The sequence below is a fragment of the Balaenoptera physalus genome, assembly GCF_965194825.1.
Source record: "Balaenoptera physalus genome assembly, chromosome: 6".
In the NCBI taxonomy this organism is placed as follows: Eukaryota; Metazoa; Chordata; class Mammalia; order Artiodactyla; family Balaenopteridae; genus Balaenoptera; species Balaenoptera physalus.
The window spans coordinates 34,883,401-34,911,181 of record NC_138885.1 but is presented as its reverse complement, the minus strand read 5'-3'; the positions used below and the strand labels follow the sequence as shown (position 1 = coordinate 34,911,181).

Sequence of the window (27,781 nt, the reverse complement as noted above, 5' to 3'; positions counted from 1 at the left end):
ATCTATGATAAATATAAATATAATCATAAATCTTATGTCAGGCATTTTTTTTGGGGGGGTTAGAATATTCAAGCCTGAAAGGGGAAAATAGTCGGGGGAAGAGTTGAGTGAAGCTAGATTATATTCCAGACCTGAAACTCTATGACCCTTTATGGATGGTTAAAAGATTACTAGCTAAGGAAGGAATATCATTTTTGTCAAAGGTCTTAAAAGTCCTTCTGAGTTTGTTTAATCATCACTGCTTCATTTGCACTAGCTTTTTCTTTGTTTTGTTTGTTAGTCCCTTTAGGAAACTGTATTTACATGCTAGATGAAATAGTCAGATTATGCTAGAAGTGAGTGCTAAGGTACAGTTCTTACTCTGATACCAGTTCAGCTTCTGATGTCAGATGGGAACCAGGAAGGACAGGAATAAGGAGGAGGTCCAAAACTGGGTGGTCTCCTATTTAGGGGTTCTTTGAGCATAATGGGTCAGTATGATAAATGAAGGTCCTGGGGAAACAGGAGAGTTAAGAAAGGATTACCAATTGTAAAAAGAATCCAGACTAACCCTTTGATAGTTCTGCCTGGGGCAGTTCCTGTTCTCAGTAACTTATCCAGTTGAGTATTAGGTAACACCCTTAAACTTGAGGTTACACATTGTTTTCAAAATATAATTAAGAGCTTTTTAAAGTATTTCTTAAGATTTCACTCTAAAATTTTTGGATAAATTCCACTCAATTAATATTTGACTTATTTACTTAGAACAAAGGGAGAAAAATAAAGCCAATTTTTCTTTTTTTAATAAATTTATTTATTTATTTATTTATTTTGGCTGCATTCGGTCTTCATTGCTGCGCGCGCGGGCTTTCTCTAGTTGCAGCGAGCGGGGGCTACTCTTAATTGCAGTGCGCCGGCTTCTCATTGCGGTGGCTTCTCTTGTTGCGGAGCATGGGCTTTAGGCGCGGTCTTCAGTAGTTGCAGCACGTGGGCTCAGTAGTTGTGGCCCACAGGCTCTAGAGAGCAGGCTCAGTAGCTGTGGTGCACGGACTTAGTTGCTCCGTAGCACGTGGGATCTTCCCGGACCAGGGATTGAATCCCCTGCATTGGCAGGCGGATTCTTAACCACTGCGCCACCAGGGAAGTCCCACCTACGATTCTTTTTGATATGTGCTTCTTTCCTCAAAGTTAATTTTGGATGCTTTAATCCAATCAGATTTTCATCAGGGAGCCACACCCTAAACCTATTCTCCCTCTGCCTTATGTCCAACCAAAAGGATTTTTGTTTGCTGTCTTAATTGATTCAGAAGTTTGAAAATGAGGTAACATTGCTTTATAACATGTTTCATGTGTACAACATTATATTTTGACTTCTGTACACATTACAGTGTGCTCCCCACCAAAAGTCTAGTTTCCATCTGTCCTCACACGATTGATCCCCTTTACCCACCCCCAGTAACCACTACTCTGTTCTCTGTAGCTACCTGTTTGTTACTGTTTGGTTTATTTATTTTGTGTTATTTTGTTTGTTTGTTTGTCTTGCCCTGGATTTGCAAATGTAAAAGTATTATCTGCAATAAGTCAGGTTATACTCCATCACTTCAGTAATATGACTTCTATTTGTAGTCTTCATATACATTCTCTCCTTGGGGGTGTGTGTGTGTGTGTGCGCGCGCACGTGTGTGTGTGTGTGCGTGTGTGTGTATGTTAGGAATACGTAGGATGCTCTAAAGTGTGGGACCTAGGGGGAGGCCTGGACTCTTTGGGGAGGAGAGTGTGAAATAGTAAGGTCCTTCGTAACATTAGTGCCCATTTTGAAGGCATTGGGTGGTGAGCCTTTTAGGTGTGACTTTGTGGGGTTTTAGAATGTTAGGGGTAATTAATTGGCCAGAACCATCACTAATGTCTTTAAATTTCAAAAGAAGTATGGCAAGTGCTATAGACTGCATGCCTCCTAAATTCATTTGTTGAAACCTAATCCCCAGTGTCAGGCTGTTTGGAGGTGGAGCCTTTGGGAGGTGATCAGAGCATGAGGGCAGAGCTCTTGTGAATGGGATTAGTGCCCTTATAAAGAAGCCCTAGAGAACTCCCTCACCTGTTCTGCCTTGTGAGCACAAGGGCTGTCTGTGAACCAGGAAGCAGGTTCTCACCAGACACTGATGTGCTGGTGCCTTGAATCTTGGGCTTCCCAGCCTCCAGAACTATGAGAAATAAATGTCTGTTGTTTATAATCCACCCAGTCTGTGGTATTTTGTTATAGCAGCCCGAATGGACTGAGATAGCAGGTCTAAGGAATCCTCTTTCCTTACCTAGTAGCCATTCCTCCTCTAATCCGTCCCCCCCACACCTAACCCTGCACACTGCTCCTTGCCTTGTCATGGCTTCTTTTATCCTTCAAGGTTGTGACCAATGTCTATTCAAGTTTAAATCTAAGTTCTGAGTAAAAACGCTGAAACCCAGAAGACCTAACAAAAGGTTTGTTCTAGGCTTCAAGTCCTAGGAATTATTTTGAGTTCATTCTTTTGATGGAACCATAACCCACTCAGCTGGATTTTAAGCATCACCTATTTTTCCAACTAAGTTTCTGATGTTAATGATATTTCCAGAACACCCCAGCTCACATACAGCAAAGGATTAAAAAAAAAAAAAGAAGAGGAACACTTCCACATTGCAAGATGGTGACATGGACCCCTGCTTAATCAAATTCCCAGCTAGGGACTTCCCTGGTGGCGCAGTGGTTAAGAATCCACCTGCCAATGCAGGGGACACAGGTTTAAGCCCTGGTCTGGGAAGATCCCACATGCCGTGGAGCAACTAAGCCCGTGTGCCACAACTACTGAGCCTGCGTGCCACAACTACTGAAGCCCACGCACCTAGAGCCCGTGCTGCACAACAAGAGAAGCCACTGCAATGAGAAGCACACACACTGCAATGAAGAGTAGCCCCTGCTCGCCGCAACTAGAGAAAGCCTGTGTGCAGCAATGAAGACCTGACACAGCCAAAAATAAATAAATAAATAAATTTATTTTTTAAAAAATTCCCAGCTAATCATAAATACCAAGGTCATCTGAACAAATTATTTGCCTTTGCATACCGAAACTCTGGTTTAAATTCCCAAGCCTCCATAACTTTAAAATCAATAAACATTTATTATTGTTCCTATTTGTACCTCTGAATAAATCACTGTGTAATTTTACCTCTTAATTCTCAAAGGTATAATATAAAAATATTGATTTTAATAGGTTTTTGTGCTACTAAAACGATATGTAATTTATACATACACTACCCTTTAGCACGATGCCTAAGGCATTGATATCACGGCTGCAAGTAATGCTTGAAAACTTTTCTTTTTAAAAATCTTTTATTGAAGTACAACAGTCATACAGAAATGTGCACACAGATTATAAGTTTACAACTTGATGGATTTGTGCCAAGTGAACACATCTGTATATTCAGTCTCTGGATTAAGAAATAATAGAATATACCAGCCCCCTGGAAGCTTCCCTCTTCTCTCCCAGTCAGTATCCCCTGAAAAAAATAACCACAATTTGTTTTCTAACATCATCAATTAATTTGGCCTGGGATTGAACTTTACATAAGTTGAATCCTGCAATCGGAAAATTTCTGTGCCTGCTTTTAAATAAAAATGAACAAGAAAACCGTCAACATCATCTTTAAGCAACTCATTCACATTTTTGCATTTAGTAATAATTTTTTCATTGCTGTGTAATATGCCTTTGTATGAATGTCACAATGACTTTATTCATTTTCTGTTGATGAACATTTGTTTCCAGGTTTTAGCTTTTATGAATAGTGGTTATGAACATTCTTAGGCATGACTTTTGATGATGCGTGCATGACACATGCATGCTTTCATAACTGTGAATTGCTGCTAGGTCAGAGTGTGCCTGTGTCCAGCTTTAGCTGATACAGCCAAACTCTTTTCTAAAGTCAGTATCAGTTTATACTTCTAGTAGCATCTTGCTTACTACCTTAAGCACTTCGTCAGCACTTGATTTTTGCCATCTTTGTAGGTTTAGCCATTGTGGTGTACATGGTCAAGTCTTCTTCTCATTTTTTCTATTAGGATGTTTGTCTTTTTTTTTGGCTGTGCTGTGCGGCATGCAGGATCTTAGTTCCCTGACCAGGGATTGAACCTGTGCCCCCAGCAGTGGAAGCGTAGAGTCTTAACCACTGGACCGCCAGGGAAGTCCCAGGATGTTTGTCTTTTTAAAAAAATTGATTTGTATGTTTTTTTAAAACTGTCTAGGTTTGAGTCTTTTATATATCTTACAAATATTTTCTCCAACTCTATGTCTTACTTTTTCTCTCTTTTAATGATTTTTTTGATGAACAGAAATTCTTAATTTTAATATACTGTAATATATCCACTTTTCCTTTACTAGTGGTTTTTTTGTTGTATCCTGTTTAAGACATCTTTGCCTGACCCAAGGTGACGACGATATTCTCTAATATTTTCTTTTAGGTGTGAGATAGCTTTACTTCTTAAAAATAATTTTCTTACTAAGTACAGTAAAAGAATACAGTTAACTGTCATTGCTATCTTTCATTTCTGTCCTTCTTAAACAGTTGAAATTAACTTACGTATTTGCATTGTTATGCAATGCAATGTTTCTTGAAATGCTGCCTACACGAGAACAGGGAAGCTGATCTCAAGTAGCTTCACATCTAAGAGGGAGACAATATGTGTAAGTAAATGACTATGTAAAGATAGAAAGGGATAAAAGGAATGAAAGATACAGATAAGAAAGCATGGGATATATATATATCCCATGGGATAGTAATATATACATATTCTTTTTTTTTAGGTGGGTGGCAAGGAAGACTGTATGGAAGAGACGGCATTTAAACCAAACATGGCAGTATGGATGGAATTTGGACATGATGAGATAGAGCAAAGGTATTTCAGAGAGCAAGCACAGAATGAACAAATGACTAGAATTAAAAAGATGTGGTTTATTTGTATATATGTAAAAAGGTAGGAGTAATTTAACCAGATAGTTTATATAAACTATGACTAAAACAATTACTGACCTTGACTATTAAAAAGCAAATATAACAGAAACCATACATGTAAATGCATGTCATGTCTTACAAAGTAGTTGTATTAATTAGCACATTAAAGTTATATTAACAGAAACCAAATCTAGCCAGGTTAAGCTCAAAGAGAAATAGGGTTAAGTGGGCATTTCATGGAATCTAAGGGTAGGGGAGCAGCTAGGCTTTGGGAACCAGTAGGAGCTAAAGGCTAGAGCACCATAGTAACCCAGATAATTTTTTCTCTCCTGATTTATCAGTTCGGCCTCTCACATTTTGTCCTCTTGCTGAAGAATGGTGTCTTGGTTGGCTCGGACTGCTACAACAAATATACCATAGACTGGGTGGCTTATAAACAACAGAAGTTTATTTCTCACAGTTCTGGAGGCTGGATTCCAGATATGGCTGCTGGCATGGTTGAGTTCGGATGAGGACCCTCTTTCGGTTTTAGACTGCTGACTTCTCATTGTGTCCTCACTTGGCAGAAAGAGAAATGAGAAAGCTCTCTGGGGTGTTTTTTTTATAAGGACACTAATCTCATTCATGAGGGCTAAACCCTTATGATCTAATTACCTCCCAAAGGCTCCACCTCCTAATATCACCACATAGTGTATTGGGTTAGGATTTCAACATGTGAATTTGTGGGAGGGGAACAAACATTCTGTCCATAATAAATGACTTCCCTGCTTCGCAGGACAGATATTAGAAAATAGATTCTAAGAGGTCTGAAGTAGATCTCCTCCATTCAAGAAATCAGACAGAAGTACCTGGAATCTCAATTTCCCTAAAGAAGGGCTGATTGGCTCAGTTTAGGTCAAATGCCCGTTCCTGGTCCAATCAGTTATGACCAGGCAGGGCATAGGAGGCATGTGGTAGGAAGCATCGCATTGGCTACTGTGATTCCCTGGAGTCTTCCCATTATAACTAAAGGGATTTGAGGCTGGGGAGGGAGTTCACAGAAAAGTGGAAAGTGGATTGTTTAATTAGTTCGGGAGGTGTCACCCCAGAAGGCTGTGGTGATAGCTAGCAAGAGGGTAGAATATTGAGGATGATTTATTGAGCATGTATAGCAGGCCAAGTCCTTGTTTTGTTTTTTAACTTTTCTGTTTTGCAGTGATTATAGATTTACAGAATAGTTGTACAGATAGTACACAGAACTCCTGAATAATGTTCATCCAGCTTCTCCTAATAGTAACATCTTACATAACCATGGCACATTTACTAAAACTAAGAATGAACATTGTACACTATTATCTAAACTGTAGACTTTACTCAGATTTCACCAGTGTTCCACTAATGTCCTTTTTGTGTTCTAGGATCCAATCCAGATACTAGACATTGCACTTAGTCATCACGTTGTCATAGTCCTTTCCAACCGATGACAGATTCTTAGTCTTCACTTATTCTTTGTTATCTTGACACTTTTAAAGTGTACTGGTCAGGTATTTTTAGAATATCCTTCAATTTGGGTTTAATCTGATGTTTTCTCATGATTAGATTGGGGTTATGGGTGGGAAGAATACTACAGAGCTGATATGTCCTTTTTTTTCACGTCATGTCATGTTATCAAGGGTGCATGATATCAGCATAACTTACAACTGGGGTGTAAACCTTAATCACTTGGTTAAGGCGGTGTCTGCTAGGTTTCTTCACTGAAAAGTTACTATACATTTGTAAACAAATGTTAAAATCACCCTTGTAATTCATAAATATTTGGGGGGCAATACTTTGAGGGTAAGGAAATATCCGCTTACTCCATAAAGTTTCCCCCATCAGTTTGAGCATTCATCTACAGATCTTGCCTGCAGCAGGTGTTGCTGTGTCTAATGGTGATGTTATATTCCCCTCATTCCTTCTCTATTTATCCGTTGGAATTCTTTTGTAAAGAACATTTCTTCTCCCGAATTTATTTATGGATTCAATCATTTGTGTAAATCATTTTGGGCTCATGGATATTTACTTTATTTTGGGGGGTCATAATCTAATACTAACTTTTTTGTTGTGCTGTTCCAGCTCTGGCCATTTAGAGCTCTTTCAGGTTGGCTTTCATGTCCTTTTGCCATGTAGTCATCCTTTAGTATTTTTTTAAAAAGCACTTTCAGATGGTCAGATTTATCTGTATTTTCCCTGCTCCCATTCTAGTATCTTCCATTTCTTCAGGGAATCTTAGTTCCTTTTATTGGAAAATGGTATTTAGAAACTCAGATCTGAACGTTAGGTGTGCTGATGGCTACTAGGAAATATCTGTATGTATGTTAAACTATGTATACACATATTTCTATAGTTATTCTCATATCTATCTGTAAACATATTAAAATAAACATGAATTCATACTGATATCTCTGACTCCAGTTCAGTAACACAAGATTAGTTTTTGCCTTTCCCTCTTACGTATTTGTAATTTCATTCTCCAACAGTGAGGAAAGCCCCACCAGGTGCTTTTTCTGTGATGTTGTATGAAATTGCTCAGCTATGCTATGAGGGTTATCTCAATCTGCAGACAAGTGATTGTCTGCAGGCACAAAGAAAGCAGATGGTGGAGCCAGTGGATTCAAAGTTATCTAAGTGTCATGCTTATGCATTGACTTATGGTTAAGGCTATATGCTTAATATGATAAAACTATCCTTGCACAAAGTACTTTTAAAGCTAGTCTTTTTTTAATATAGCAGCTTTTTTGAGATAAAATTCAAATCCTATAAAACTCACCAATTTAAACTGTACAATTCATTGCTTTTTAGTATATTCACAGAATTGTGCAACCATCAACACTATCTAATTTTAGAACATTTTCATCACTCTCCTTCCAAAAAAATCCATAGCCATTCACACTAACTGTCCATTATGCCTTAACCTCCAGGCCATGGCAAACACTCATCTACTTTTTGCCTCTATAGATTTACCATTTGAGGACATTTCAAATAAATGGAATCATACAATATGTGGTCTTTTGTGACTGGCTTTTTAACTTAGCATAACGTTTTCAAGGTTCATACACATCATAGCAAGTGTCAGTACTTAATTTCTTTTTTTAAAATGTATTTTCTATTTTTAGGTTCACAGAAAAGTTGAATAGAAACTACAGAGAATTCTCATATGCCTCCTACTCCAACATGCACAGCCTCTGTCACTATCAACATCCTACATCAGAGTGTTACATTTGTTACAATTTATGAACCTACATTGACATCATTATCATCCAAAGTCTATAGTTTACATTTGGGTTCACTCTTGGTGCTGTATACTTTACAGGTTTTGACAAATATAAAATGACATGTATCCACCATTATAGTATTATACAGAATATTTTTACTGCCCTAAAAATCCTCTGTGCTCTGCCTATTCACCCCTCGTTCCCCCAGATCTTGGCAACCACTGATCTTTTTACTGTCTCCATAGTTTTATCTTTTCCAGAATGTCTTATAGTTGGAATTAGGTAACATGAAACCTTCTCAGATTGGTTTCTTTCATTCAGTAGTGTGCATTTGAGTTTCCTCCGTATGTTATCATGGCCTGATAGCTTATTGCTTTTTTGTGCTGAATAATATTTCATGTCTGGATGTACCACTCACCTACTGAAGGACATTCTGGTTGCTTTCAAGCTTTATCAATTAAGAATAAAGCTGCCATAGAGCACCTAAATACATAAAGCAAATATTAGTGAACATAAGGGGAGAAATTGACAATAATGCAATAATAGTAGGGGACTTTAACCTCCCACTTACATCAATGAACACATAATCCAGACATAAAATCAATAAGGAAACAGTGGCCTTAATGACATATTAGACCAGTTGGACAATAGATGTCTACAGGAATTCTATCCAAAAAGAGCAGAATATACATTCTTTTCAAGTGTACATAGAAAGTTCTCCAGGATAGATCACATTATGGGCCACAAAACAAGTCTCAACAGATTTAAGAGGGTAGAAATTATAGTAAGCATTTTTTCTAACCACAAGGGTATGAAACCAGAAATCAATTACAGGAAGAAAAAGTGGGAAAAACACAAACACGTGGAGACTAAACAACACACTACTAAAAAACCAATGGATCAATGAAGAAACAAAAGAGGAAATAAGAAAGAACCTTGAGACAAATGAAAATAAAAACACAACTTTCCAAAATCTATGGAACACAGCAAAAGCAGTTCTATGAGGGAAGTTTATAGTGATACAGGCCTCCCTCAAAAAACAGAAAATATCTCAAATAAGCAACCTAACCCACCATTTAAAGGAATTAGAAAAAGAACAACCAAAGCCCAAAGTCAACAGAAGAAAGGAAATAATAAAGATCAGAGAGGAAATAAAATAGAGAACAACAACAACAACAAAAAACCCAATAGAGGGACTTCCCTGGCAGTCCAGAGGTTAAGACTTCATGCTTCCATGTCAGGGGGCGCAGGTTTGATCCCTGGTCAGGGAACTAAGATCCCACGTGCCTCATGGTGCGGCCAAAGAAAAAAAAAAAAAAGAAAAGAAAAAAAAAACCAATAGAAAAGATCAATGAAACCAAGAGCTGGGTTTTTTATTATTATTATTATTGTTATTATTATTATTATTTTATAGTTGATTTACAATGTGTTAATTTCTGCTGTACAGCAAAGTGATTCAGTTATACATATATATACATTCTTTTTCATATTCTTTTCCATTATGGTTTATCACAGGATATTGGATATAGTTCCCTGTGGTATAGAGTAGGACCTTGTTCTGTATCCATTCTATACATTATAGGTTGCATCTGCTAATCCCAAACTCCCAATCCATCCCTCCCCCACCCCCCTTCCCCTTGGCAACCACAAGTCTATTCTCTGTGTCTGTGAGTCTGTTTCTGTTTCACAGATAAGTTCATTTGTGTCATATTTTAGATTCCACATATAAGTGATATCATATGGTATTTGTCTTTTTCTCTCTGACTTATTCACTTAGTATGATAATCTCTAGGTCCATTCACGTTGCTGAAAATGGCATTATTTCATTCTTTTCTATGGCTGAGTAGTATTCCATTGTATATATATACCACATCTTCTTTATCAATTCATTTGTTGGTGGACATTTAGGTTGTTTCCATGTTTTTGCTGTTGTGAATAGTGCTACTATGAACATAGGGGTGCATGTTATCTTTTTGAATTATAGTTTTGTCCAGATATATGCTCAGGAGTGGGATTGCTGGATCATATGGCAACTCTATTTTTAGTTTTTTGAGGAACTTCCATACTGTTTTCATAGTGGCTGCACCAACTTACATTTCCACTGACAATGTAGGAGGGTTCCCTTTTCTCCCCATCCTCTAAGAGCAGGTTTTTTGAAAAGATAAACAAAACTGATAAGCTGTTAGCTAGGCTCATTAAGAAAAAAGTGAAAGGACCCAATAAACAAAATAAAGAGGAGAAATTATAACCAATATTACAGGGATTCAAAAAACCATAAGAGAAAACTACAGACAGTTATATGCCAACAAATTGGACAACCTAGAAGAAACAGATAAATTTCTAGAAACATACAATCTTCTATGACTGAATCAAAAAGACATAGACAACCTGAACAGACTGATCACTAGTAGTGAAATTGAATTAGTAATCAAAAACTCCCAGCAAACAAAAGTCCAGGACCCAACTGCTTCACAGGGGAATTCTAACAAACATATAAAGAAGACCTAATACTTATCCTTCTCAAACTGTTCCAAAAAGCTAATGTGGAGGGAACACTCACAAATTCATTTCACAAGGCCACCATTACCCTGATACTAAAAGCAGACAAAGACCTACATAAAAAGAGAATTACAAGCCAATATCGCTGATGAACATAGATCAAAGCAGGGTAGTAGCTCACATGGAACATCCACCAAGATACCACATTCTGGGCCGTAAAACACATAGAAATCATGCAATGTCTGCCAGTACCATACTGCTTTGATTACTGTAGCTTTGTAGGAGAGTGTGAAGTCAGGGAGCATGATACCTCCAGCTTTGTTCTTCTTTCTCAAGATTGCTTTGGCTGTTGGGAGTCTTTTGTGTTTCTATATAAATTTTAGAATTGTTTGCAAGGAATACAACAATGACAAAGAGAGCCAGAATTCTGCCTTCATGGAGCATATACACTAATGGAAGAGACCACTATGTAAACAAGGAAATAAAAATAATTTTGGGGAGTGTTAAGTGCTCAGAAGAAAATCATAGAGCAGTGTAGGGGCATAGGGGATGGTGAGGCCTGGGAACTCAGTTTCAGGTAGGGTGGTCAGCAAAGTACTCTCTGAGAGAGATATTAAGCATTGAGATTGAAAGAGGGAAGGAATGCCCTCAGGAAGAGTTGGGGAAAGACAAGTCCATATAGAAATGCCCAAGTGGATCAACCTTGGCTTTCCTGAGGTGCCATTAGAAAGTTGAAGCTGCTAGAGAATAGAAAACAAGAGGAAGAGCTGTGGGAGATGGGGTCAGAGAGGTGATTAGTATCTGTAATTACTTGGGGGGTTTCACCTAAATTTTATACATTCTCACAGTAATCTATATGAATAACTGAAATTGCTGAACAATTGCATATTTTTGTTTGAAATTAGAGACTCATTTTGAAATCAACATATCCTTTCTATTCTTCTTAAACCTGTGTGCCAGTCTCAACTCACTCTTTGCCTTGCATACCTCACTTATTCTCCTGGAGTCTCAGAGACAATTTACTTTTATGCAGAACTTGATACTATTTGCTCTAAGTTCAAAATTCATTGTAACCCACACATGAAAAAAAGTCTATTTCTAATCCCATAGTTGCTTACACAAAACTGACTGATAGAACTGGAAAGGTCCTCTATGTAGATTGATACAAGTTGTGACTCCTTTCTTAAACGATCGTCTGCTGTTAAAATTAGTCTCATTACTTTAAATTTATACATAATAAAAGTGACACACTTTGCTCTCCCCAAAATAGCACCACATTGGGAACTGGAAGATAGGAGTTCCAGTTTACCTGCCACCACAGACTAACTCTGTGGTCTTGAGTATCTCTTAATCTTCTTAGGACTAATTTCTAATAATCGATTAAAAGAAAATGTCAGGAATGATTTTAAAAGGATTAAATTGTCATTATCATACCCAGCACCAATTATAATATTTGGCACGTGGTAGATAATCAATATTTTAATGAAAGAATGTATTCAATAATATTGCTTCTCAAATGTGCAGTTAAATGCCTCATTAGACAACGTACTGAGTGATCATGACATTTTCTTCCCTAGAGTGTTTGAAGGAGGAAGGAAGGACCAAAATGATGTGGTTGACTCAGCAAACATTACTTAAGTCTTCATATGTGCCAAGCTCTATACTAGGTACTGGAATTCCAGGAAGAAGTAAGAAGAATCTTTGCTCACAGGTATTTGTGTTTGGACCCATATACGGAAACCAACTACCTATTTATTGATAAGTTTTCTGTTCTTCATATATTCTGTGAAATGTTAGGACTATTCAGAATCATCTGAATTACTGGCCTTTGAGTTCAGATAAACCAAATAAACAACTCTATGATCAGTTGGGTTTAGTTTAAAGTATTTCTCTTCTTAATTCAGTAAAGCCAGATTTGCAATGCATGAAGATCAGGATCTTCATTGGAATTATCTGAGATTTTTTTTAAAAATAAATTTATTTATTTATTGACTGCATTGGGTCTTCGTTGCTGTGCATGGGCTTTCTCTAGTTGTGGCGAACGGGGGCTACTCTTCATTGCAGCACGCGGTTGCGGTGACTTCTCTTATTGCGGAGCACAGGCTCTAGGTGCGTCAGCTTCAGTATTTCTGCCACGTGGGCTCAGTAGTTGTCACTCGCAGGCTCTGGAGCGCAGGCTCAGTAGTTGTGGCGCACGGGCTTAGTTGCTCCGCGGCATGTGGGATCTTCCCGGACCAAGGCTTGAACCCATGTCCCCTGCATTGGCAGGTGGATTCTTAACCACAGTGCCGCCAGAGAAGTCCCTATCTGAGATTTTAAACATCACCAATTCCTGAACCTCATCCTGAGAGATTCTGATTTAATTGATCTGATATGGGCCTGAGCATCAGTCTTGTTAAAAACTCCCCAGGTGATTCCAATATGTGGGTAGGGTTAGATTTCATTGTATTTATTCGGTGCATTTCAGGAGCAACTGATATCACATATGCATTTAAAATTCTTTTTTAAATGAACAGGATTGAAATCCTATTTGATCTCTAACAACCAGCAGTCAACAGTACTGCTGATCACACATGTGATCAGCACTGCAGCCTGGCACCCTAAAGCCCTCTGGCTGAGAGGTCTCTGAACACGCACAGCATTTAAACTGGGGAACTCTTGGATTTTAGACCCCTGTGCCGAAACCAGTTAGAACCCACTCCTCATGATGCAAAGGTAGATGATTTTTTTGGAGGAGTCTCCAGTAGGATGATCATTGATGATCCACAATGAGCCCGCGATGTTAAATGCAGCACATTCTACGTAGGTACTTGTGGGTTTTTTGGGGAGGGAAGGTCTCTATTTTAAATCAGATATTCAAAGGGGGCCGTGAAATCCTCTAGGAACGTTACAAGAACCACTGCCCAATAGTGTAAAAACACATGGAACACTGTATTTGGATAAGAAAGTGCTGGGTGCTTGGGAAGAAAGTGCTTGATGTCTCTCTAAAAACCAGTCTGATAAAGAGTTTGGAGGGTGGTTCTTGACACTCCAGAAGAAATTTGAGAGTGCCTCCTACTTCTTCCCACTATGTTTCTAAGAATGACTCCACGGCAGAGGAAGGTGAATATGAAAGGCTGCAATATATCCAAGCATCTTTCTTTTCTGGAAGTGAGTCATTACAGTTTCTTCTTACTGCACTTTCTGTTCCTTCAGAATTTAAAACTTTTTTTCACTTCCTGTGTTTTGAACGTTTGCCATACACTTATTGTTGTTTGACATTATAGTTACATGTATTTGTTTCTTTGCTTATTGTCTGTTTTACTCAGTAGACAAGCACCAAGTAGCCTAGGACGCTATCTTATTACACTTATTTTAGTTTTCACTGATGCTGCTTAGGACAGTGCCTGACATGTATTAGATGCTCATGAAATGTTTGCCAAATGAACTGTGAATCATTGTTCAGTGTCATTTGCTGCTCTCCACTTCCTCACTTGGCTCTGGGGAAATTATTGCAATGTCCTGTCACTGTTCCCACTCATGGATATTTCTGGCTGAGACAATTCCAACAGAAGGGATATTTCAGAATATGGAATAAGCAGATAAATATATATAGCAGCACAACTGGCACATAGTCATGGTTGATTCCAAGGCATATATAGTTAGGTCTGGCATACTTCCTAAATGATTGATTGCTTGGTTAACTGAATGACAGAGAATGCTTGACTTTTTTTCCCGGGAGTTTATGTATAATGGCTGGTGGGAAGCACAGGGAAGTTCAGTAGGAAAACCCAAAAATCATTGACATGGGAGTCCACATACTTGAGATCTAGATTGTGCTCTGCTGCTGTGAAACCTGGGAGCAATCAGTCTATCTCTGAGTGAGTGAGTTGAACCAGCTGATTTATAAGGTCCTTCCAATGTTTAATTTTTTTGTGATTTCAGCCATGTTTGCTTCCCAAAGCAAGGAAAGATATAATAAATACTGGGGATTGACATAGAATTCACATCTTTTGGAAACCTTTATAATAGTAACAAAGAGCAAAGGGATTTAGCTTACTGTGATTGGGCTCATTTATAAGCGGTGTATGAGAGTCTTTTATGATTTAGTCTTTAAACTACACAGCCCTTTTGATAGACTGAGTTTCTATTTTCTTATAATTCCTAAACTATGTCCAGCCCTCTCTGGGATGTTGTGCAAATTAACTCTTTTGTCTTGATAGAGTTTGATTCATCCTCCTGGAAAGAGTGGAGCTAGGTGTTCTTTTGCCCTTTCATAGGTTGCCATGCTGCTCTGAGCTTACCCGTATTCTAACACGACCCACAGCACTTTCCGCAATGTACTGTTTCCCACTGGAGAGACTAGGAGTGCCTAGGGGAATGCATAGTAAGTACTCAGCCCACAGTAGCTGTTCCTTCAATTTTGGTTAAATGAATGAATAACTGAACGGAGCATTTTTCTATGGTTACAGTTAAATATATTAATAAATCAAAATTTCCCCTAATTTATTGATATTGGAATAAAGGTTGATTTTGGAATAGCACTATTAACAGTGGGATTATTCTTTTATTTTTGAAACCTCACTCCCCATGATCATCAAAACTTGACACTGAGGTTCAAATGGCAGCTGAACCATATGGTATGATTTTATACTTCCATGTAAAAGCACATTACAGTGTCAGGTAAACATCTCACCAAATATTAAATAGAAGAAACCTTGAATATAACTTGGTCATTTCGGTGGTAAGGAAACATAAGCCCAATAATTAAGGTAATTTGCTGAAAGTTCCTGATAGGGAATCCACAAATCTGAGACCATAACCCAAGCTTTCTCATTTCCGTCTTGTCCTTTAACCCTACTGCACGCACAGTATCTACTGCCTGTGCTTGGATTCCAAACGAAATAGGAAATTCCTTTTGCTTTTCCTCATTCTCTACAGACTGGCCACATGTGGGGAATTCAACATGTTCAAGAGTGTCCTCTCCTTTATGTGCCTCACAGTATTTCAGTGCAGTTCCCTTGCTGCTCTAGGCTTCCTCCCTCACCTCTTGCCCTCTTTGTACAGTCTCTGAATGGACTTGTAATTCAGGAACTGACAGGGAGTGTGAAAGGAGTGGGAAGGCAGCTGATGGAGTGGAGGACGGAGGGGAGCAGGGAGTCTGGAAACCGGCTGGAGGCAGCCACAACCTGGTGGCCTAAGCCCGCAGATGTATATTCTCATGCGTATGCTCATATGACAATCATATTGTGCAGTTGCAGAGCCCTTTGCAGTCATCTCATGAGAGACGTATTATAGGGTGCGAGGTAGCCTGGGTTTAAGTGTTGGAATTACTAGTGTAATGATTTATGGTAAGTAATCTACTGTAAAACAATTGTGACTTTTTGACAGGCTATTTGACCTCTCTAAAGTTCAGTTTCTTGATCTATAAAATGAAGTGGATGGGTTTCCTAGAGCTGCTGTAAAAAAGTACCAGAGACTGGGTGGCTTAAACAACAGACATTTATTTTCTCGCAGTTCTGGGAGCTGGAAGTGCAAGATCAATGTGTTGGCAGGGTTGGTTTCTTCTTATGAGACCTCTCTCTTTAGCCTGCAGATGGCCGTCTTTTCCCTCTGCCCAGAGATAATTTTTCTGCTGTGTGTGCATGTCTGCGTTCAAATTTCTTCTTCCTACAGGGACACCAACCATATTAGATTATGAACCACTCTAAAGACCTCATTTTAACTTAATTACCACTTTAAAGACCTTATAACTAAATATTACATTGTGAGGACTTCAACATATAAAATTTGCAGGGACACAGTTCAGCCTATAACAGAGAGTATATCTTATAACCTTCTTAAGGTTGAAGATCCAATGAGTTTTTATATGCAGAGTGCTTTTCAAAATATAATTTTCTATATAAATGAAGAGCCTGGCATTTGGCAATAGGAATGTTTAAGTCCTTATTTTTAGAACTCACAAGCTGGATGGTTCTAGTGGCCATGTAAATGTTCACTTTCATGGATTTGTTACAGGGTGGTGATGTTTAAATATCTATATTAACACACTTCTATATATTATGACATTTATTTTTTCTTTCTCAGTATTTTATACACCTTCTTTCTTTCCCCATCTTTCACCAGTCCAACCCGTCCCCTGATGTGGGTTGCATAAGGTTGACAGAGTAGGAGTGGGAAGTGTGTAGACACAGATGGGATCTCCCTGCGTTTTGCAACCCTAGATGCAGAGAGCGAGTGAGTACACACAAGATCTAGGCAGACAGCACCTTGACAACCCCACAGACATCTCTGTCCCCAGTGCGGCATGGAAACAGCAGCAGAGAGAGTTACAAGACCTTCAGGGTGAAGTGGACAAACATGAGGGATGTCGCTGTGGAAACCTCATGGTCTGAATACCAGGAACCAGACAGAATGAAAGGTCTCTCAGAATTGCTATGTGGCCAGTGGACATCTAGGACTCTATCACAGCAGGAAACAGCTGGCACTATCACAATAGGATAATTTGAGGAGGGACTGTTTACAAGAGGAGTGATTACAAAGGTGTGGGCACAGGGTAGAGTGCAGGAACCCGGGGCTCACAGCTGCGGAGCTGTTACCACTGCTGGGCCCGATGGGATGAAGAGAGGGCAAGATTCTAGAAACTAGAAGAAAGAAGAGCACAGAAAGAAGGCTGATTCCATCTGGAAGCCAGAGAGAAGGGAACCTTGTTCATGTGCTCCATTCAGTTTAGGCTCCACAACAGAGTAGAGTGGAGATGGGTCGAGAATGAATCTGGAGGGGGCAAATGGAAGATTTTGGGGAGTGCAACTCCAATTTCTTGGCACTACATGTGGCTCTAGAACTTTGCCATAATCCTGGGGAAAGGGAGGAGTGTGGACACAAACTGGTTAATGTTGAGTTTCCACCGCTATGGCAGGATGGAAACTCGAAATAGAAAGTAAGCTGAATTACAGAAAAAGACATATGTTACACTTCTTGTAAAACGTAAGTTTTGGACCGAGAATTGTATTCACCACATATAATCCACAAGTCCAGGGTTATATATACCATATATATGTGTACACACACACACACACACACACACACACACACACACACAGAATACATGGGTTTTATCTCCACCAAATGACAATGGAAATAACATTTACATCGGGGTATAAAATAGACGAAAAAGTGCTGGCAAAGAGAAAGGAAGACTGAAATGAGTAAGAAATCAGTAGGAGTGCATTAAGTCAGAAATGTCAAGCAAGGAGCGAGGAAATGGAATTTGAAATGGCAGGAGCCACTGGTATTATGAGCAGGAGACTTCTTGATTGACACCAGGCCTTTCCAGGCAGCAGCAGAGAAGCTCTTCGTCCTCGTCCAGGATGAGGCCGGGAGAGGGAGCAGCCCTCAGCCACCCAAGGAGAAGGCGAGAAGGAGGGTCTGCGTCTCTCTGAGACAGAGAGCAGCCTCATTTTCCAATTTCCCATTCTCCCTTCCAGTGTACTTGCAGGCTGGCTGTGCCTTTATTCCTCACAGTAATCTCCTCTTTTAACCTAATCTGAGTGGGGCTCAGTTCCACGAGTGTCTATCATAAATTTTACAATTGTTTTTTTGTAGCCTATTTAAGTTTTTGAAGCTTAACCCCCATTCTTCAACATACAGAAAATGAAATCTAAAAATTGAGACAAATTTATCTGACTGATTATTCAGTCATTTCATGTTGGAAACTGTCATAATCAGGATTCTTTTACCTTCTTCTTTCACCTGGGTTGAGGCTCTCAGGGCCTTAAGCTTTGATCACTGGTGGCATTAGTAAAGAGGGGATGTCCATTGTTAGTATTCTGTTTCACATTGAACTTGCATCCTTTAAGTTATAACCAGTATTATCTGGTCCTAATGTTGTCCTCATAAACCCTAGTGATCTGTTGAGATGTCGTTACATCCTCATCTAACCTTTTGTGGGACAGTCACACCCTTTGTTTCAGGGTTCCCTCATCTCAGCCATGAGAGTCTTCCCTCCTCATCACTTCAGCTTCACATGCACTTTTATTCTTGAAAAGTATAAAAGCTCCAAATTATAGTCTATGCTATATGCAGTCTGCGATTATGAAAATAATATTATTCCAGGAAAGGAATGATCATGAGAGAGAGGGAGAGAGAGAAAGAGAGAGAGATTGATTCTTTCCAACTAAGGGTATTTTTCAACAAACATGATTTTTGATTCAGAGTGACCTAGGTTCAAATTCTATCTGTTTTGGCTACTTATCGATTATACAGTGGTGGGCAGTTTAGTTAAAATTGCCCAACGTGTTTCCATAATTGCAAAGTTAGGAGAGAATGTCTATCTCATGGGGTTTTGAGAGGATAAAAGCACCTGGAACACTGTAAGCCCTTGGTAAATGTTACCTCTCTTCTACCTCATTCCGTTAGTGATGTAGGTTTATTGTGGGCAAAGTGAGAGGAAGGGACTGATGGTGAATTAAAATGTGGAAATTTTTTTTTCTGTTACTCTCTATCCTCCTTTGTGCATCCTTCTCTCTTGTCTTGGAAATCTCCACAGCCCAGTAGGTAAGGGAGACAATCTGGGGAGGGTTGCAGAGGGATCTTTAATTGCGGCTCTTCTTCCAAAAGCAGACCAGGTACAACGGATAATATCTTTGATAAATTTTGGTGCTTTGTAAAATTAAACTTTATTATGTATAAAAGTTTTATACATCATAAAGGAGACATTGTGAGTCGATGAGAAAGAGAACGATCATTTTATAAATCTTATTTGGGCAATTGTTTAGCTACTTGGAGAAAAATTCAACTTGGATTCTCATTGAACAGCATAAACCAAAATATCAGGATTAAAAAGGTAACTGAACAATGTCAAACTTAATAGACTTAAAAGAAATAAAAGGTAATTATTTTCCAATTTCTAGATAAGGGAGGAATAATTCATAAAGAAAAAGAATAATAGTTTTGACTATAGAAAAATATAAAATTTCTCAAAATCAGGAGTATTATGAACAAGTTTAAAACTAGAGAAACTAAGTTATTTACGTATATGACAAATTATTAATAACTTTAATATTTAAAGCAGTTATATAAATTGATAGGACTCCAACTTGTATAAAAGACATGGACAGATAATTTATTTAAAAGGTACAAATGATTAATATATGCTTTAAAATGTATAATGTTACTAAATGCTCAAAAAGTTAAAGGTAAAATGAGGTAACATTTTCATCTATTGAGTTATAAAATATGAGAACACCCAGTGTTGCTGAGGATCACGTCTCGTATAACACTGGTGAAAGCATCCATTGGTATGCCACTTTGGAGAGTAATTTGACAATATTATGAAAAACCTTATAAATGCTTAGATTGTTTAACCAAGAAACCCAGTCCCAGGGCATGTATGATAACACAACATTTTGAAATTTAAAAAAGCTTCATTACAATAATAGCTTTAATTCATTAATTGCTTGCCATGTGACAGGCTTTACTTACATCGTGTAATTCACTTTTCAGCAAAGCTCCTAAGTAGCTGAGCCGGGATTTGAACTTACATCTGTCTGCTTCAAATTCTTCTTGGACTCTTCGTTACTATTTTATTTTACTCATAGATATCTTTCATGATATAATTGGAAATACTTTAAATCTATTAATAATGTAATATTGTTAATTTTCTTATTAATTAATTCTAATTAATTTTCACAGTAAAATAAACTATGGTGGGCCCACTGTATATATTGCCATGCAGCTAGAGATGGCATGGAAACTGCATTTTCTTTTTTCTAAAATTTTTTTATTGAAGTATAGTTGATGTACAATATCGTGTAAGTTTCAGGTGTACAGCACAGCAATTCAGTTATACATATATACTATATATATATATATAACATATGTGTGTATATATATATATTCTTTTTCAGATTCTTTTCACTTATAGGTGGAAAGTGCTTATTCTTAATCATTCCAAGTGAAAATAGTGTAAAACAAATTTGTATATTTCTAAGATTGTAACTATTTAAAGAAGATAGATACAAGGAAGGAATACAAGTTAATAGTAGTTGCTTTGATTTGTGAGACTGTACTGGTCCATTTTGTCTCTGAACTTTTTGGGGCTTTTCAAATTTTTGCAATCAGAATCGATTATCTTATGCTCAGGAAAAAGTAAATTTGAGTTAAAAAGTTTGTGGAGGCTTTTATGCTCTCAGGACATAATTGGGAATGTATTGTCTTCATTAGGTTAAATTCTTAGCTGTTCGCCAAAAGAAAAATGCTATAAAGATTGACAAATCCAATGAGAAGAGGCAATGGTTCTGAGGTTAGGTTATTATTAAAATGTATAATTAGACAAAATTTGTTAGTGTCATGTAAATAAACAAGAATATCTGTATCAGTATTATAGAATGAAAACATATGACTTAGCTCTTGAAAATACAGGTAAGGGATTGAGAACCAAGTTATAAATCTAATAGTTAAGTTTCCAGCATAATCAGGAAACAGTTTGTCTTAGTAATGACTTGCCCTGTGAGTACATATGATGTCTAGGAAATTAAATATCTCAACAAATTGATTGAGAGTTTCCTTTGTAGACTTACATGGCAAAACAAGGATAAATATTTTTTAGGTTGCTATCATTAAAACCTGCTTAACCTGATTTTTTTTGGAAAAAAGAATAGAATAAAGTTCTATCTTTTTTGAGCTCCATGTATTAGCTTTAGAAAATAACTTTACCATAACACATGTAGAACAAAAACAGTGATTTTGTAATTATTTTTATCCCGTATCCCCTGCACTGGCAGGCTTATTCTTAACCACTGCGCCACCAGGGAAGTCCCAACAATATATATTATATACCAAAGACTCAGAAATATTTGTGCACTAATCTATTAACTTAATCATTTAAAGCATATTATAAAGCATATTTTGTTTTATTCTTACATCTTTCTTTCTTTTTGTTTATTTGAGGGTTTTTTGTTTGTTTTCTTTTTGCTTCTTGAGTTAAGCACTTGATGCATATATTTTATTTTATTTTATTTTTTAATATTTATTTACTTTTTGACTGCGTCAGGTCTTAGTTGCAGCACGTGGGATCTTTCATTGCTGCACCCCGGCTCTTCTTTGCAGTGCGCAGGCTTCTCTCTAGTTGTGGTGTGAGGGCTCCAGAGCAGGTGGGCTCAGTAGTTGCAGCACGTGGGCTTAGTTGCCCCGCGGCATGGGGGAATCTTAGTTCCCTGGCCAGGGGTTGAACCGGTATCCACTGCATTGCAAGACCAATTCTTAACTGCTGGACCGCCAGGGAAGTCCTGATGCATATATTTTAAATCTTTATTGTTTTTCCATAAATGCCTTAAGGTTATAAATTTCCTTCTAAAAAACTCTTGAGTTGTATCCCACAAGCTCTAAAATGATGTAACTCATTACCACATAGTTCTAAATATTTTGACTTTTGCATTGGGATTTCATGCTTAAGCCAGAAATTGCTGAAGATATTTTAAGAAGTATTGTATGACACTGTGTGTTCCCGAAGGACCATAGCTAATTCATCTCTTAGATATAACATGGCATGGCATACAATGGTTATTCCATAAAAGCTGGTTTATTAAGTGAATTGAATTTTTTTTCAAAATCACTCAGACTATGGCAGAAATGAAGCTAAAATATGTATCTCTTAACTTTCTTAGTCAGGTTTATTGAGGTATGATTTATATACAGTAAAATTCACCCTGTTTATGAACTTGATGAGTGTATACAGACGTGTAACCACTGCTACAATTAAGATTTAGAAGAGTTACATCCCCCCAAAATTCCTTTGCTCCTTCTTCCACCTCAAGGCAACCAGTGAACTCTCTTTTTGTCACTATAATTTTGCCCTTCTAGAATATCATATGAATAGAAGCATATAGTATATAGCCTTTTGTGTCTGCCTTCTTTCACTTAACTGCATTTGTGATCCCTTCATGTTGTTGTGCTTAATAGTAGATTATTCCTTTTTATTGGTGAGTAGTATTGCACTGAATGGCTATCATATAGTTTGTCATCCATTCACCAGCTGATGGACGTTTAGGTTATTTCCCTTTAGGTTGTTTTTAGCAATTTTATGAATTGCTAGGTTATTTTAGCAAATTTATGGGTTGCTTAATTATGAACAAGGCTGCTATAAACATTTGTGTACAGGTTTTGTGAGGATGTAAGCTTTCATTTCTCTTAGACACATACCTAGGAGTGATATTGCTGGCTGTTCTGATAATTGTATGTTGTTGGTGGCGGTTAGGGGAGGTAGAGGAGGACAATGTAGGTTCTCTGCTGTCCTGGTGCGCGAGAGAGTTTCCTGGCCCTTCCCAGCAGAGACAGCACACCTTTAATGGCATTAATATAGGATTCTGGGGCTGGCTGTCCTCCAGGGGTAGAGGATTTTTTCTTCTACATTCTTCTGTCCGCAATGGGTCTTCACCTCTGCTCTTCTCACAGCAGCTTCAGGCTTTTGCTATTTGTGAGAGGATGGTCTGGGCCAGGTACCTGAGGTTCATGCTTTCCCCGTAGCAGCAGCTGTTCCGCTCCTGCTGGCCTGCACCCGCCAGGGGCACTCTCTCAGGGTGTCCACTGTGCCCTCATATTTGTCCTGAGCCCCTGCTGGAGTTTATGGGAAAGAACCTGGAGTAAGTATTAACTCCTCTTGTGTCTGGGGCTGCCAGGGTGGTTCTATCCTGTCATACTACCCACACTTAGCCCTTTACTGGTTCTTTAAAGGGTCAGTTGATTTTTCTTACTCAGTTGCATGGCGACCAGTGCCTTTTCTCCCATGTTCTGTTACCTGTGAGCTAGTCCACTGGTGCTTGATTTAATTCAATTTCTTTCAAATATAAAATTCAATTAAAAGCAATTCCACACAGTTTAATTTCCTGTATGATAATTACTGTGGATTTCCTATTGGGGCATCCATGGAAGAGAAGTTAGATGATAGAAGAGGAGCAAAGTCTGAATCCAAAGAAATGTGCTTCTCAAACTAGTCTCCCACACGCCCATAAAACAATGGGGTTTTGCTACAGAATTTCACTAGGTTGGTATGTTCCCAAATACTCAGAAAATAGTTAAGTTTGTGAGTAGAATTTTCTGAATTCTAAGTTTTTACCTCATAATTTGTTATTCTGGTAAAACCTTGGCAACTGCTGCTGATTGTTTGCTCAGTGGCTCATGCAGCTGGGTAAACAATGAGCATGAAAATGGCAAATTGGACAGCCAATCAAGCTCTTTCATCACATGATAAAGTAATTGGGTTCATCTTATATGGTTTTAACTTAATAAAATGTTTTCCTGAAAATTTTTGTGTGTTTTGGGAATGTGGAGACCTGTATCATTTTAGAGATTAAAAAAATTTGCATTGCCTACAGAAACTCAGAGTAGTCTTGTGGAGAAATACTGCAAAGCAAAGGAGAGGATGTAGCCAAAAATTAGGGTCAGCAAAAGATCTTTGATTCCAATTGCATGTTATTTCTGTTACTGTGCAAATTTTTACTGCATGTTATTTCAAGTCATTTGAAAAGCCAGGATTTCAACCAAATCTATTTGAAGACCTACAGGGAAGACATGTTGATCCTAAATTACAAACCTTGTACCTAATTGTGAGGGGGTGGGGTGTCACATTTTAATTCATGCTAACTTTTATCTTGGAGAGGGTGTGGGAAGGCTTCCAGACTGATTCGAAAACAACTGAAACATATCCAGAAGAATTTTCAACTTTTGTAAAATTCAGTGAGTGAAATACATAATTCTGCAAGACATCGGGTGTCTGTACATATTAGAGTTGAAGGCATTCTGGGACATAAGATCCCTCTCCAAATCTGGAGTTGATTTATATATTACTTTTTTGTTTAAACATATACAATATAAATATAAATTGGTTGGTACCCATATATATTTTATAGTAATATTTTCTGCTAGAAAATGTGTTTCTAGTTTATCAAATGGAGCTAAATATATCAATTTTGTGGCATTCCATGAAGAGTGCTATGATTTCCAAGCAATTCCTCACCTGTGTTTGAGTTGGCTTTAGGGAGTTTTCACATGACTTACTTTGGATGTTGGGGCATAGTCTTGAATTTGGCCCTGAGAAGTGATCCTGCTTAATTTCTTCGTCTGTGAAATGGGAGTGATACTAGTGCCTCGTTCACAGGATTATTATGAGGATTCAACTTAACTTGTAAACTGCTTGTTTCAATGCCTGACCATAGTAAGCCTTCATTTAGAGTTTAGCTGTTATTAATATCTGAAGCATAGAAGTGGTCGTGGGCTTGTTTTGCAGGCCCTGTAAAAAAAGCTATGCATCATTGTAGAGATACCTCCAATTAAACTGGAGGAAACAAGAGTTATAATATTCCATGGCTTATTAACTTACAGCATCTATCGTGAGGACCAACTGAGATAATGCTCATTTTTCTACGTTGCAAATTTAAAATACCTTACACACATATTATTTTTGGGTTGCAAAATTAACATCCATTCACACCAAGAAAGAAAGTGACTTTGTTATTTTATATACTCATCACTGTAAGAGAAACTGTCAAGTTTTATATATATATATTTTATATATATATGTGTATTTTTTACTGTTTTATTCTCCTAGGTTTCATTTTTTAAAAAATAATAGCTTTTCTAACCTTGAATAAGGTTAGTCAGAGATCTCTTTTCATAATGTCTTTCACATCTGACAAGCATGTATATTAATGCGGGGTTTTAGGCCAGTTAAGACTGTATAGCAAACTCGGTCATTATGTAGCATCCCACACCCCAGAATTCCAAAATGGTCCTTCGGGTAGGCAAGCCTCCCTGCCCAGGGTGTGAGTCTGACTCTGCCGAGGGTTTTCTGTTATCATCTTTCTCTGTAGAACCAGAAGAGGGAGCACTGGTCTCTCTCTATCTAAACAATCATAGTAGCTTTTAAACATAAGGTAGGCCTTTCATGATTAAATTTTTTTAAAAAAAAGATGGAGTTTGAATAAAGATGTAAAATTCAAAGTGTGAATATCCATTAATTATCTTAATAATTCTGGCAAGTTTAACCGGATTCAAAGTGGAAATGTTCTTTTAAAGACTACACGTTTTCATGGAGTGAATCTGGGTGCTACTGAATAACTTTACCACAACATAATTTAGAATATATTAGTTGTTGGAAGTAGAGGGGAGGAGGAAGCTGACAATGACTGAAATCATTTAATAAATATTTATTGAGTACTTGCTATGTTTTGGATCATGAGCTAAATTATGTTGCTACTTAGATGAAGCAGACTCAGTCTGAAGAGGCAGGCAGGGAGGAGAAGTTTGGGAAAAGTCACTTGAAGAAAATATTGTCTAATTTCTAAGTAAGAGGCTTAAAATAGAATGTTTGTTGAATGAATAAAAGAGGGACAATAATAAGTATATTAATAATACAAAATTGAACATTTTAACATGGTACTCTAGAGATATGGTGCTTCCACATGCATTACTGATTTAATTAGACTTAGTAGAGGTTTAAAGTTTCACAAAGAGTAAGTAGCAAGCTAGGTCTCTGATTGCAAGTTGTAGACCTTTATACCATTGCTTTATTCTTACTATGTAAGGTTTTTACAATTTGTCTTTTAAAAGTAAAGAATAGGGACTTCCCTGGTTAAAAATCCACCTGCCAATGCATGGGACACAGGTTCGAGCCCTGGTCCAGGAAGATCCCACAGGCCGCAGAGCAACTAAGCCTGTGCTCCACAACTACTGAGCCTGTGCTCTAGAGCCCACGAGCCACAACTACTGAGCCCATGCGCTGCAACTACTGAAACCCGCACGCCTAGAGCCCGTGCTCCACATAAAGGGAACCCACCACAATGAGAAGCTCGCACACCGCAATGAAGAGTAGCCTGCGCTTGCCGCAACTAGAGGAAGCCCGCACGCAGCAATGAAGACCCAATGCAGCCAAAAATAAATCAATAAATAAATTTATAATAAATAAATAAATAGATAGATAAATTAAATAAAAGTAAGGAATATCTGCTTGCAAATTAATTCTTATAAAATGAACATATTGCTTTAGTATTGGACAATAATCTCTTTCAGAAGTTATTTTCCCAATTAGTGGAAACTATTAAGTACTTATGTTTAGAAGATCAAGAAGGTTGATCAGGGGAAATATATCTATTTCCTGTAATAAAAAAGCCTAACAAGAGTTTCCTTGAGGTCATTAGACAAATCTTAGTTGAAGGGAGTACAGGGTCATAACGTTCAGAAAATTTCATATACTGAGAAGAAATGGTCCAAGAAATTTTAGTAGTAAGTCTGATAGTTCATCTGGGAAAATATACCATGTATATCTGTGTTCAAAAATTTTTTAAAAATTGGTTAGATCAGGCAGTTTACCTAATATGCAGATCTAAGTTCTGGACCAGAAGAAAGTTACCTAAATAGTTAACTTTGAATTCATTAAACTTTGTGAATAAAGCAAGCTTTGGGATATTAAAGAAGTAAAGTAAATTGATATTATGATACATTTTGGAGACAATAAATAGGCACCTGGATCTTTCAGACTTACTCTTACCAAGGATGGATAAGAACTCAAGATGGATCAAATGCAATTGAAACATGTGAGGTTATGAGAATTTGATGTGGGAGTAGAAAAACTACAGCTGACCCAGCTTTATGTTACTTTTTTTTAATGCTTTAGTGAATAATCTTTTATTTATTTATTTATTTATTTTTGGCTGCGTTGGGTCTTCGTTGCTGCGCATGGGCTTTCTCTAGTTGCAGCAAGTGCGGGCTACCCTTTATTGCGGTGCGCAGGCTTCTCACTGCGGTGGGTTCTCTTGTTGTGGAGCATGGACTCTAGGTGCCCGGGCTTCAGTAGTTGTGGCACATGAGCTCAGTAGTTGTGGCTCGTGGGCTCTAGAGCACAGGCTCAGTAGTTGTGGCGCACGGGCTTAGTTGCTCCGTGGCATGACCCAGCTTTATGTTAGATACAGGTTATTTCAATTTTACTTGAGCCCGGACATGGACTTTATTTTTCTTTTTTTTTTTGGCGTAAAACAACCATTTTATTGTCTCTCTCAGTTCTGTTGGCTGCCTGGGCTCAGTTGGGAGGTTCTTGCTCAGGGTTTCCTTTTATTTTCTTA

The 27,781-nt window shown here is 37.9% G+C and overlaps 1 long non-coding RNA gene across 1 annotated transcript in view; it reads left to right on the top strand.

Annotated features, from left to right (window-relative positions):
- Window positions 1-4,552: 4,552 nt before the first annotated feature.
- The window catches only part of LOC309662433, a 52,919-nt gene continuing 29,690 nt past the window's right edge, over window positions 4,553-27,781 (top strand). Inside the window, exon 1 of the long non-coding RNA XR_014264675.1 lies at window positions 4,553-4,900. This is a non-coding gene — a long non-coding RNA (uncharacterized lncRNA). The remainder of the gene's footprint in view (window positions 4,901-27,781) is intronic.